The 12,543-nt window shown below is 41.8% G+C and overlaps 1 pseudogene across 1 annotated transcript; it reads left to right on the top strand.

The window, feature by feature from the left end:
- Positions 1-6,168: 6,168 nt before the first annotated feature.
- On the top strand, positions 6,169-6,926 carry LOC309868757 (rab15 effector protein pseudogene; annotated as a pseudogene). The gene has a single exon. The product of its transcript is annotated as a rab15 effector protein pseudogene (transcript).
- The last annotated feature ends 5,617 nt before the right edge of the window (positions 6,927-12,543 follow it).

Here is a 12,543-nt window from a genome sequence, read left to right as displayed (position 1 = left end):
GACTAACGCTCCTTTTATTTTACTTTTTTCATAAAAAATAAAATGTTCCAGATTTCATTGTTTATGCACCACACCCAGTGTTCCATGCAATACGTGCCCTCCTTAATACCCACCACCAGGCTCACCCAACCCCCTACCCCCCTCCCCTCCAAAACCCTCTGTGTGTTTCTCAGAGCCCACAGTCTCTCATGACTGAAGCTCCTGGTGGTTGTTTGTTCTCACAGAACAGCGTCACCCCGTCCGAAGTTCAGCAGTGGACCAATCACCGGGTGATGGAGTGGCTGCGCTCCGTGGACTTGGCAGAATATGCCCCCAATCTCAGAGGCAGTGGTGTCCATGGTGGGCTCATGGTAAAACTCTCTTTTAATTGAAAAACTGACTTCTCATTTTGTTTCCATCAGTCAAATGAGTTAGGACATTATCAGTTTGCTTGTCATAATCCTAGCACCATCAAACTGAGCCCTCCTGGAACCATTTCTAGGGAGTCTTTACTTTCCGAGTATTTTTCCCCATCATGTATTTGTATCATGTAGGGTTAGATCAGATTTCAATCCATTGTCTCTTATCTTATGTGACCATCTGGCCACTGGTTCTCATGTGAGGCGCAGCACCAAAGGCGTGAAACACCTGCCACATCCAGATTCTATTTCTGCACAGTGATATAAGGAGTCGCCTTCCAAAGGCTCCACTTTGGGGAGCTACAAGCCCTAACTTTGGAATGCATGGATGTTGGGAACGGCTCTACTTCTCACTGGCTTAGGCAAAATAAAGATCTATAGCTTGAAAATCAAAGTCCATGCTCGGTCTCTCTGGGCTTTTGCGGGATCATTGGTGATGACTAAATGAAGGAACTTTGCCAATTACAAAGCGCAGGGCAGACATGCATGATACACAGTGCCTTAAATGACTTTTTTTTTTATAGGTTCTAGAACCTCGTTTTAATGTAGAAACAATGGCTCAGCTATTGAACATCCCACCAAGTAAGACCCTCTTGCGAAGACATTTGGCTACTCATTTCAACCTTCTGATCGGGGCCGAGGCCCAGCACCAAAAGCGTGATGCCATGGAGTTACCAGATTATGTACTCCTGACAGCCAAGGCCAAAGTGAAGGTTGGTTTAGGCTTCTGTCTTCTAATAACTGGTTAAAGCAAAAACTAAAGCTGGGGCTTGGTTTTGACCTGACTGTCCCATTTTCTGGAGTTTCCTGAGTCTTGTGGATGGGTTAATGGTCTGTGCATCTTTAAGAGTAATTAAGAAAATGCATTTTTGCAAGTGTCTTTCTGGGGGAACCTTTGCTCACATTTATTCTATTAGAGTTAACAGTGATGAAGAGGATGACGTTGGGATGCAGTCAATGTATTGCCAATGCAGAGTCCATGACTTGGGCTCAAACATTGATTGCAGTTGTTCTATGGATAAATCCAGCAGAAGAGGAAGATTTCTCACACAGATTCAACTTGTCTGGCTTGCAATGAACCAATCTTGCAAGTTAGAAAAAGATACTTAAGAAATGACTCAAGGTAGACCAACAGAGAATGGCTGTTTCTGGGTATACCCAGATTCATGGGTCATACCAAATTCAGATTACATTTTCTTCTTTTTAATCATTTCTCTGTGAACTCTTATGAGTCTGTTATCTCAACCAACTTAATGTGGAGATGGAGTTTATCAGCTCTTCTGCAAATTTGTACTAATTTCTTTATATATAGAAATATAGATATTTCTCTCTCTCTCTCTTTTACCTCCTCTACCTGCCTGACACTTTCTCATTAGCTCCCTTTCTCTCTTAAGAGATCTGCCAGATTTGAAACTTCTCAAAGACTCTGTTCTATTTAAATTCTCACCATCAGCCTGATCACCGTCTGCTGAACTGATAGTCTCAGGGACTATGCAGTGACTCAGATGGAGTTTCTCTTCCAAGTATCATTAGAAATTCTCTCTCCAAACAAGCGAGGGTTCCTTTAGCAACCTCAGTTCTGTTATGGAAGCATAGCGGGCATACAGGATAATCCTAGCTTCCCCTGAAAAGAAAACACAGGACCATTCTCTTTTCCTGATCTGAGATGGGAAAACCTTGCAAAACGGGATTCATCCCTGAGAAATATCATTGCATTAAGTCCCGTTTAATCAAAAACTAAGGCTCTTGGCATTTTTTTGCGTATCACCGTGACTGCGCAGCTAATTGGGGTGAATAAGTAGAACAAGCTTAATCTTCTGAGATTCATAATCTGGATCATTTATTATATTTGGGCACATCAATCATACACACACAGGGTGCTTTTATTTTTGTCACACCAATTTAATCATCCAATTGCTTTTCTCTGTAAATGGAGTGAATATTTGAATCATGCATATTCTCAATTCTCTGCCATATGAGTTTTATTAAATCCCTGGATGTTTGCTTTTCTTTTAAAGCCAAGGAAACTTACCTTCGGCAATTTTTGGAAACTGAGAAGGAAGAGACAGGAAGATAGGGAAAAATATATTTGTCCTATGGAACTGGGACATCCATCAGGAAGTACCTCTAAGAAGGGATTTAAACCTGGATTGGACACGCGTCTGTATGACGAAGATGATTTGGACTGGTTGGAGCAGGTAAAGGCAATAGGACATGCCTGTTTTCTTTCAAGTTCCTCCAGCCATGAAACACTAAATGGAAACTTGATGCACTGTGTCTACTAATCAGTTTTTTCTCTAATATCTGAAAATATAATAAGAAAATAATAGTCAATAGCTTCCCAGTTGCTTGCTATGTCCCAGGCACTATCCTCAGCAGTTAACGTATGTCAGCTTTCACTGACAGAGCCTTGTCATCCTCAGTGTAGGGGGAAGGAAACCGAGGCACGGAGAGGCTGAGTAACTCACCTGAGATAGAAGAGCAGCTTGAAGACCTGGGCTTCCAAGCTGCCAGGCTGGGCTGCTCACTGATGTTATACTGTCTCTGGGTTATGGAAGTCTGTGTATTAAGTCAAGTGGAAATACACAGCTCATGTAGTCTTTTTCAATGCAAAGTCCTGGATTTGAGTATTGCCCCCTAGTCACCAATCCTTTGATGTCATTGTCAATATCAGAGCATTAGGCTAGAGGTGCCAGTAAAGGGACATTTTGGCTCATTCTTAGCCTCTGGTTGCTGTAACGAAAGGAGGTATCCCCAGAAGTGTTCTGTTGCTCCCAGCCCGTTTCATATCACTTGCATTATTTCTTCTTCGACTTCTCATTTTGCTGTCCTTTCTTTGAAATGATGCAACCGAGTAGGTCACATGATGGGTGTGTTCTTTACAGATGGAGGATTCAGAAGACACAGTGAGACAGATACGGGTGTTCACCGAAGGCATCAACAATCTAACGGTAAGTCTGTAAAACGAAGTTAAAATGTTATTCTACAGGGGCACCTGGCTGGCTCCGTTGGTGGAGCGTGCGATTCTTGATGGGGTTGTGACTTCGAGCCCTACGTTGGGGGTAGAGATTACTTAAAAATAAAATCTTTAAAAATGAGAAGAAGTTTAAAATAAAAATGTTATTCTAAAAAGATATTTAAAATAACCCCAAAGGACTGCATGTTTTAACGGAGCGTGTGTCGTGCCGAGCTCCTGCTTCCTGTTTCATGACCCCATCCCCTTGTTTTCCAGCGCAAGTTAAAGGAGGACGACATGTTTCGGGATTTTGCCGCCCGTTTCCCCAGTGCCAGCATCACTGACGAGGACTCCAATGTTTAATCTGAGCACTTGGACGAGCACGAGGAGCCCCTTGGCTTTCCTCCACCTGATTTTTCAAACAACTCAAAGAATCTAGAACAAACAACAGATTATATACAATTGATCATTCCACCTTCTCGGAAATGGACACGGAGGCCTGGGTTGCGGGGGACAGCGTGTGCCTATTCCGAAGACGCCATGAAAAATGAGACACTGGTGAATGAGAGTGTAGTGGTCTGTCCTCTATTTAATGTAAAAATCTGTGATATATTTAAAGTGTTGCATTTAATATGAGTGTTTTACTGTAGCGTTTCACGTTCCCATTCAACAGTACCCAGGATTTGGGGATCAGGAAGCAGTGCGTGGATGATCTCGTCACGTCAGTGTGACAACACTGTAGCTGTCAGCATAGGACATCACATGCTTTCAAAATCCGTATGTGGAATTTCCTCAAGTGTTCCACGTGCCTGCTAAATGCCAGCGGCCACCTCCACTTGCCACCTCTTGTCCTATTTTATATATTTTTCTAAATACGTGTATATATTTAGTACATAGAAAATAGAACTTTTATTTTGTGACATACAGGAGATGATGAAAAGCAAATGCAGTGCTCCAAACAGTCATATACCAAGTGGTCCTCGAAAGGTTGGGATGATCTCTCCTTCTCCAAGCTGAATTTTAATGATATTAAAAATGAGTTAATATTGATCATCCCAACTAAATTAGGGTATATGAAATGCCCCTTCTCTGATGACACATCACCCAGTTAATTGTTGAAGAGTTGAAAGTTTCAGCCTTCATCTTGGATCCTTTAGCCTCAAAAGGAAGAACACCAGGGACATTTGAATACTATTAACTCAAATGAATTCAGAAGTTCCCCCCCAAATTTGTAGAAATTTCTGAAGAAATCAGACCCAAACATAAACCTTCACAGTATTAAGCTGCTTATTTTACTTCTTGCTGAGTATCTCATGACATGAAAATACTAACCATCTACCTACTGTTATTAATTGTATATTTCTCAGGCTATCAGTGGATGGGATTTTGTTATGTTAAGCTGAATATGCATCTGAACATTTCGTCTCAGAGTTCAGTAACGCTGAGGCTGCACAATGAGTTTTAGAATGGCTATATATTGATGAGAAAACGTAATTCATGTTTTTAGCACAGGGCCCAGATGACATTTATTTCTAAAGGAAATAGCGGTGGCAAAAATTTACTGTGTTTATCATTATTTTTAGGGGTAGTCGAAAAAATAACCTATTTTTTATTCACTACTACACTTCCCACGATAGCCAACATGGTAAAGACACGTCACAAATTGGTGTGGGGAGAGGCAGTTCAGTATGTGCCCATGGATTTGCTTATAAATTCTATTTGAATATCAGTGGTGTGATCTTGCAAGTTCTTAGCAGGTTACCAAGCTTTTCAGCAAATTACTGTTTATTCGTGACTAAAATGATCTGATGCTAATAATCCTTTACTCTCTACTATTCTTTGTCTGGTAACTGTATTGGACTCTTACATACTAGTATTTTTTTTAATGTGAACATATGTCACCATTTGAAAAACAATTTCTTATTCAAACCTGGTTAAAAAAAATATGCCAGAAGACTGTTAGAGATGCCAAATATTCTTTATTCAGGGCAGTGTACCATAACTGATGATATGTGATAAAGTTAAATTTATTTTTGATGAGATATATTTTATTTACAAAACATTGTGCACTGCTGGTTTTAACATATGAAAAGAAATAAAGTCAGTTGATAATTGTCTCCTGTTTTTATGCTCTGTGACTTTATTTTCCTTTGTGCAGAATACCCAGTAGGCTTTATTTCTGACCTATTAGAACAGTGACACAGATGCTTTATCATTTGCAAACTCCCATAAATTTCATGGGGGAGGGTTATAGCATATATTGACAGGTAGAAATTTGAGGGCTCTGAGGAATTTCTGTACAAAAGGAAATAGGCAGCCGGACTGGGTGGGGCGTAAGGAATCCTAGCAGAGGGGTTATTAGAAAAGCAAAGGGAAATGACTCGCCATCAAAGTTGAAGAAGTTTGTTTTAGAAGGAGATGTATATTCCTTTAAAGAACTAAATACTGTCTTTAAGTAAAATTTGAAAAGCGGAAACCTATCTTGGAAGAGATTGCCCAATATTAGAAGTGGAGTGAACATCGCTAGAGAAGAACAGATGTTTTGGTGAGAGTTAATCATCTCTAACTTAATAAACCAGCAGGAATGTGTGAATACAACACACCTCATTGGCAAACAGAGAGACCGGGCATGTTTGTTTAGCTGTGTGTCTATGTGCTCAGCTACGCCACGTCAATGCTGAGTCAGAAAACTGGGACTGCATTACCAGACATGACTTCACTGTAAAACACCGTAAAACTTCTCCGAAGAAGTCATTCTGCATGAGCTTCATACGTTCGATCTCCGGAAGCAGTATTGATCAGGTGAAGAGGAAATATGGGGCAAAACTCATCGCAACAGTTGCCTCCGAAGGACAGCAAAGAGGATTCCAGCATCTGTGAGGTTGTCAGCGAGGCTATAGTCCATGCAGCTCGGAAAGTGAGGGAGTATCTTGGATTCGAAGATCCTCTGAGCAATCTGTGCCCAGCTTCCAACACTCTGAACAAGATCTTCTTAATCCGCTTCATCACTTTCTGCCAAGACAAGGGAGTGGATGAATGGCTCACTACCACCAAGATGACCAAGCACCAAGCTGTACTGTTCGGGGCAGACTGGATTTGGACTTTCTGGGGAGCTGACAAACAGATCAGGCTTCAGCTGGCAGTGCAAACTCTGCAGATGTCTTCCCTCCCTCCTGTGGCATCTCAGCCCTGTGACATGTCCCCTCCAGAATCCAGGGCAGGGGGGTCTTCCAGGAAGAGAAGTCGATTTGATAAGCTTGAAGAATTCTGTCACTTGATAGGAGATGACTGACTGGGTCTGTTTATCATCTTTGGGGTGCCAGGTAAGCCCAAAGACATCAGAGGAGTAGTCCTGGACAGTGTCAAAAGTGAGACCGTGCGGGGCCAGTTGCCAGGACGGAAGGCCGTGGCACAGTTTGTCCTGGAAACGGAAGAGTGTGTGCCCATCAGAAAGCTGCTGGGGAACTGTCTGAGTAAGAAAGATGGGCTGAGAGAGGTGGGCAAGGTTTATATTAGCATCCTCTGAACTGGACGTGGGCAAAGAGACTGTAAGGCAAAAAGGAAAAAGTATTTCAGCGAGCTCATCCACATGCATCATCCCAGCATGGGATTTTTTTTTTTTTTTTCTCTACCCACCCTCCATTGCAAGAAAATAATCACCTGGATCAAAGCATATAATGTCATGACAACAGGGGGGGAAAAAACCCTGCTCATATTGCAGGGAAAATTAATTTATTCAATAATAAAAATGAGAGGAGAGAAGAAAGTCAGCCTTGAAGTTTGATTTGCTAAGAAAAAGTCTTTAATTGTTTAATAAGTCTAGAACTGTAAAGTGTAAAATGTATTTTTACTGCTTGGGTGGGAGGTGGCAGGGTGGGGGATAAGCTGGTCCGTGAGACTACAGAATGGGATTAATTACACTGACAGCACCAGTCCGATTCAGGACCCCTAAACAAAACCTCATTCCCTCTCTTCCTATGAGCTCTGCCCTTGATCCCATCTCCTCCCCAGCTGCTTTTTCTGCGCACAGAGACTCTTGGTAGGATTCACTTTGGGACTTGCTTGAAGTGTCCACTTTCCCTAGGCGTTAAACACAGTGACCCCTGAGGTGCCTGGGTGGCTCAGATGATTAAGCATCTGCCATCAACTCAGGTCATGATCTCAGGGTCCTGGAATTGAGACCCACATCAGGCTCCCCGCTTCTGCCTCTCCCTCTACTACTCTGTCTGCTTGTGCTCTCTCACCCGCCCTGTCAAATAAAACATTTAAAATAAATAAACAGTGACCCCTATAGCAATCCCTCGTAATGATGATTAACATGTATCCACTTATAAAAAGCATCTTTGCTTAAAAGCCTGGGTGGAATTGTAAGAGTAGTAAAAGAGAGGAAAACTAAGTGAAGCAAAAAGTGCTTAGGAATGTAAATGAAAGATTCATTCACATGATTGGTAAATGCCTAGTTTTATGTCAGGTGTTGTCCTACACCCTTCCAATCCAGTAGTAAGAACAAAGTCCCTACTCTTGGCGATTTCTCTTTTAATGATGGAAGACTGACAATTGACAAATATATGATTATATAAAATGCATCTTAAAAATATATCTAGTGTTATGTGAAAACACGGATAAAGGGATAGTGAGTGAAGGGGGTACTACTATATATGGGGTTTAGGTTAAGGAAGACCTCTGAGAAGGGATAATTGACCAGAGATCTGAATGAAAAGGGAGAGCATTAGTACAGAGAGATCTGGGAAAGAATGTTCTAGGCTTAGAGTACTGTAAAGGCAGAGCCTGAAATGGGAGCAGAGTCAATGTGTGTAAAGCAAAGCAGAGGCGGCTGGTGTGAATGGAGTCCAGGGAGCCCGGGAGAGAGTGATAGGAGTTGAAATTGAAGTACCCAGCAAATGAAACAAGCAAATCACCCTTGTGAGGACCCAATTTTATTGTGAGTGATAAAGGGACAGACAGACATGCCTTGATCAGATTGATCAGACTTACTCTTCAAAAAAAATTTCTCTTAGGCACCTGGGTGGCTCAGCTGGTTAAGCCACTGCCTTCGGCTCAAGTCATGATCCCGAGTCCCCGGGTGGAGTCCCGCATTGGGCTCCTAGCTATGCGGGGAGTCTGCTTCTCCCTCTGACCCCTTCCCCTCTCATGCTCTCTCACTCTCTCTCTCTCAGATAAATAAATAAAATCTTTAAAACAAAAAACAACACCTCACTTGATTACTGGGTGGCGACTAGGCTGTAAGGAGGAAAGAGTGAAATCCGAGCCCATGGGAGCAGCTGGGAAGCTGTTAAAAGAGTTGAAGGTAAAGCATACAGCGTTTGCTGATGATTGGATGTAGGGATGAAATCTACCACAATTAATGCTGTATTTCCAAACATCTTAAATATTAAGGATGCAAGGGAAGAAATAAAGGCACACACTTTGAATGAGCCTGGAAGCTACCCTGACACTCAATGTTTCCTTGGCATATGTGGACCCTATCTGTAGCAATGCTGTGTCAAGGAAACTATCAAGAAGGTGGTTAGGGTATGGGGATGAGTTCAATTAATTTGAAGGAGATGATGCTTGTGATAACATTTTTCCATACTAAATTATAAGCTAACAATAATTTTGGGAACTCTAGTACAAATTGTAAATATCCATGTTCTAAACAACTGGAAGATATAAATCAAAGACGTACCATGTCTTCTTTTTTTCATGAAAATAAAAATGTGAAGGTTTTGCTGATTTAAAAAATATTGTATTTTTTAAAAATCTGCATTCTGCTGTAAAAAAGTATGGAAATACAGAAAGTTAAGCCTTCGGGAGTCTCACCCTCTCTCCATACCCACTCTCTCCAGTTTGCTGGAGAGTTAACATTAAGAATATTGCTTAATTAACAATTCTGCTTAATTAAGAATTTGCTTAAGAAATTTGCATAATTAAGAATTAAGAATTTTGCTATTAACTAAGACGTTTTGAAGAAGTTTTAACTAAAAGTAGCTCTCTGACAGAAAGTCACTGGATTAATCTGGGTTTTAGATATAATAAAACCCCATTATAAAAATCCTTAATATTTAAAATTATTCCACGCAGCATTGGCTATAATTTGCAGGGCCATAATTTGGTAAGAAAGCTGAACAAAAAGTTTTTATCCTAAGCGAGCAACTGCACTTTTAAGAATTCTTCCAACTGAAAAATTATGTAATTCTTAGTGACCCCTAGGTACATGTGTTACTGTTTACACTGCATGAAACATATTATTGCCTGCTGACAGGATTGCAAATGAGTTCTTTTAATTCAGAAGGAACCTTACTGTACTTGATGTCTGGGAAAACAGTAAGTATTTTTCTAGGTCCTCTAACTCTGGTCATGTCTGTCTACTAACGTCTTAGGGAGATAGTAAGACAAAAAGAAAACACAGGAGGGCAGGGTGAGGACAGGAGTCTCAACTTCCTGCTCAGAAACCGAGAGATCCCTGAATATAAAGTAATTCCGTAAAGATTCATAATTCTTTTGTCCCTAAATTTGTATGGTATAGGTCTTGTAATTAATTCACTGTCCTAGAACATACAAACTGGAGAGTACAAAAATCACAGCTGTATTGACCATGAGCAGGCAGAGAGAGAGGGAAGCAGGCTCCGTGCTGAGCAGAGAGCCAGATGCGGGACTCAATCCCAGGGCCCTGGGATCATGACCTGAGCCAAAGGCAGAGGCTTAACCCACTGAGCCACCTAGAGGCCCCATGACCACCATTTATACTCTGCCTTCTGCAACATAACTACTTAAATCACAACAGCTCTGAGGAAGATCTTAAGGTTCCATTTTCCACGAAACTGAAGCTCAGAGATGTTAGATTTTCTCCAGAACACAAAAAAACAGAGCCTGGACTCAAACCCCATACCCATCTGACCAAAAGGCTGTACTTTTAATCTTAAAAACAGAGGAGACGGTAGCTCACCATGTGAAGACAGAAGCAGGGATTGGAGCCATATATCTACAAGCTACTGCAAACCATCAGAAGGGAGCAGAGAGGCATAAACAGATTCTCAGAACTTCCAGAAGGAACTGTTAATCTTAAAACTGTCAATTATTTTACCAGCAAAAATGAGTTTACTAGGGATTAGCAGAGACTTGCAGTTTAGGACATGAATGCTACAGCAAAACCATTGGCATGTATGGAGAACAAATGAGATGACTGCTTTGTTACAAAGAAGGGAGTTGGGAGGGGCTGTTATGGATGAAAAGTCCTAGAGAGTAAACTGGGAGTTTGTTGAGGCATGTTGCCTTTTCCTTAGCTAATCCTGACAGTCTCTTCCTGACTGGGCTGTTTCCTGCGGGGCTTAGTAAACTGGTATCCACTGGCAAGACCTGCAAGGTACTCTCTGTTCCTGGTGGGGTCTGTACTTGCTGGCTAGTGGTAGGATGTGAGAGCTCCCTCATCTGGCCTCTAGACTTCATTTTAAATGATATTTCCTTTTATTAATTTCTCCTGCTAACACCTGGATTTGGGGTTTTTCGCATCTAGAACTGGTGAGAGAATAAATGTTATTTTAAGTCACTCAATTTGTGGTACTTTCTTAGGGCAGCCCTAGGAAACTAGTCCATTTAACACACTGTACTTCTGCTTTGGAACAGTTATGGGATGGTAAAAGGCCAGGAAAGATGAGAATGGTGATTATCACCAATACTTGTCCCTATCTGCCAATTACCCTCCCCCACCCCCCAACAATACTGATTGATGTCCATAGCACAAGGAATGCTTGCACACACACTACTCTGGGACACCTGCACCCCCCTGCTCTACTTGGTATGCTTACCAAGAGTCAGTCGTGTTGGTTCCCAGTTATTCCTGTTACTGTAATTTTGTACTTTGGTTAAATATTATAGTACCTATTAAAAACAATAGAGGATAATTTTTTAATGGTTGTACATTAATCCATCCTAGGGTTGTCAAAATAGGTTTCAATCCAAGATGCCTCGAGGCAGGAAGACCTTGAACTCACCTCCTTTACAGACACACAAATCTACAACTTTTTATTGAAATAGAGGAGGGCAGAAAAAAAAAAATCTCATTTTAAAAATGACCATTAGGGGCGCCTGGGTGGCTCAGTGGGTTAAGCCGCTGCCTTCGGCTCAGGTCATGATCTCAGGGTCCTGGGATCGAGTCCCGCATCGGGTTCTCTGCTCCGTGGGGAGCCTGCTTCCTCCTCTCTCTCTCTCTGCCTGCCTCTCTGCCTACTTGTGATCTCTCCGTCAAAGAAATAAATAACATCTTTAAAAAAAAAATAAATAAAAATAAAAATGACCATTATTGGGGCGCCTGCGTGGCTCAGTCATTAAGTGTCTGTCTTTCCCTCAGATCATGATCCCAGGGTTTTGGGATTGAGCCTCCAGCCCCGCTTGGGGCTCCCTGCTCAGCAGGGAGCCTGCTTCTCCTGCTCCCCCTGCTCATGCTCCCTTTGCTCATGCTCCCTCTTGCGCTCTGTCAAATAAACTTTTTAAAAAATCCTTAAAAAACGAAAGAATGACCATTATTTTTGAGGTCTTGATGAGGTCTTTTTGTAATTCTAACCTGATCTACAAAGGAGCTAACGAAATCATTAATAACAGTCACAGCCTATGCACACAGGGCGCTCACTGTAGGCTAACAGTTCACCCAGAGCTTTCGCTATATTTACTTGATTAGGATCAACCCAGCCAAGAAAAAATGAAGTCAAGTTTTAAACAGAAGTAGTTTGGCTAGAGGCCATCCTTTTAACTACTCTCAGATACGGTCTCGTTCTTAGAGTATATCACTTGCACCAGCTCAAGACTTCCTTAAACCGAGAAAGTGTGGAAAGGCAGCAATGGCAAAGGAGCAGGGCCCTAAGGTAAACTGCCAGACTCTTGTGTCATCTGAAATCCCAGCCAGATCACATTTGCCTTCTGTAAGCCACATTTTTCCCCATCCCTTACAGTCCTCTTTGGACTCACTGCGTATGTATGTATGTATGTATGTATGTATGTATGTATGTATGTATGTATGTATGTATGTATGTATTAAAAATTTTTGTTACCTTTTTGTTTTCTTCTATTAGTTTTTCCTATTTTGGGGCTATCTTCTTGCACATTTGACTCCAAGCGGACTTTGCAGGCCCGCCTATTTCCTGTTTCTCCCCCGTAGGGGCGGGGCAAGGTGGGGCGAACCTGCGCAGTAGCGGC

Source organism: Mustela nivalis (genome assembly GCF_964662115.1).
Source record: "Mustela nivalis genome assembly, chromosome: 7".
NCBI classification, from domain to species: domain Eukaryota; kingdom Metazoa; phylum Chordata; class Mammalia; order Carnivora; family Mustelidae; genus Mustela; species Mustela nivalis.
Note: the sequence above shows the minus strand (reverse complement) of the source record. Positions and strands in the feature narration are given on the sequence as shown.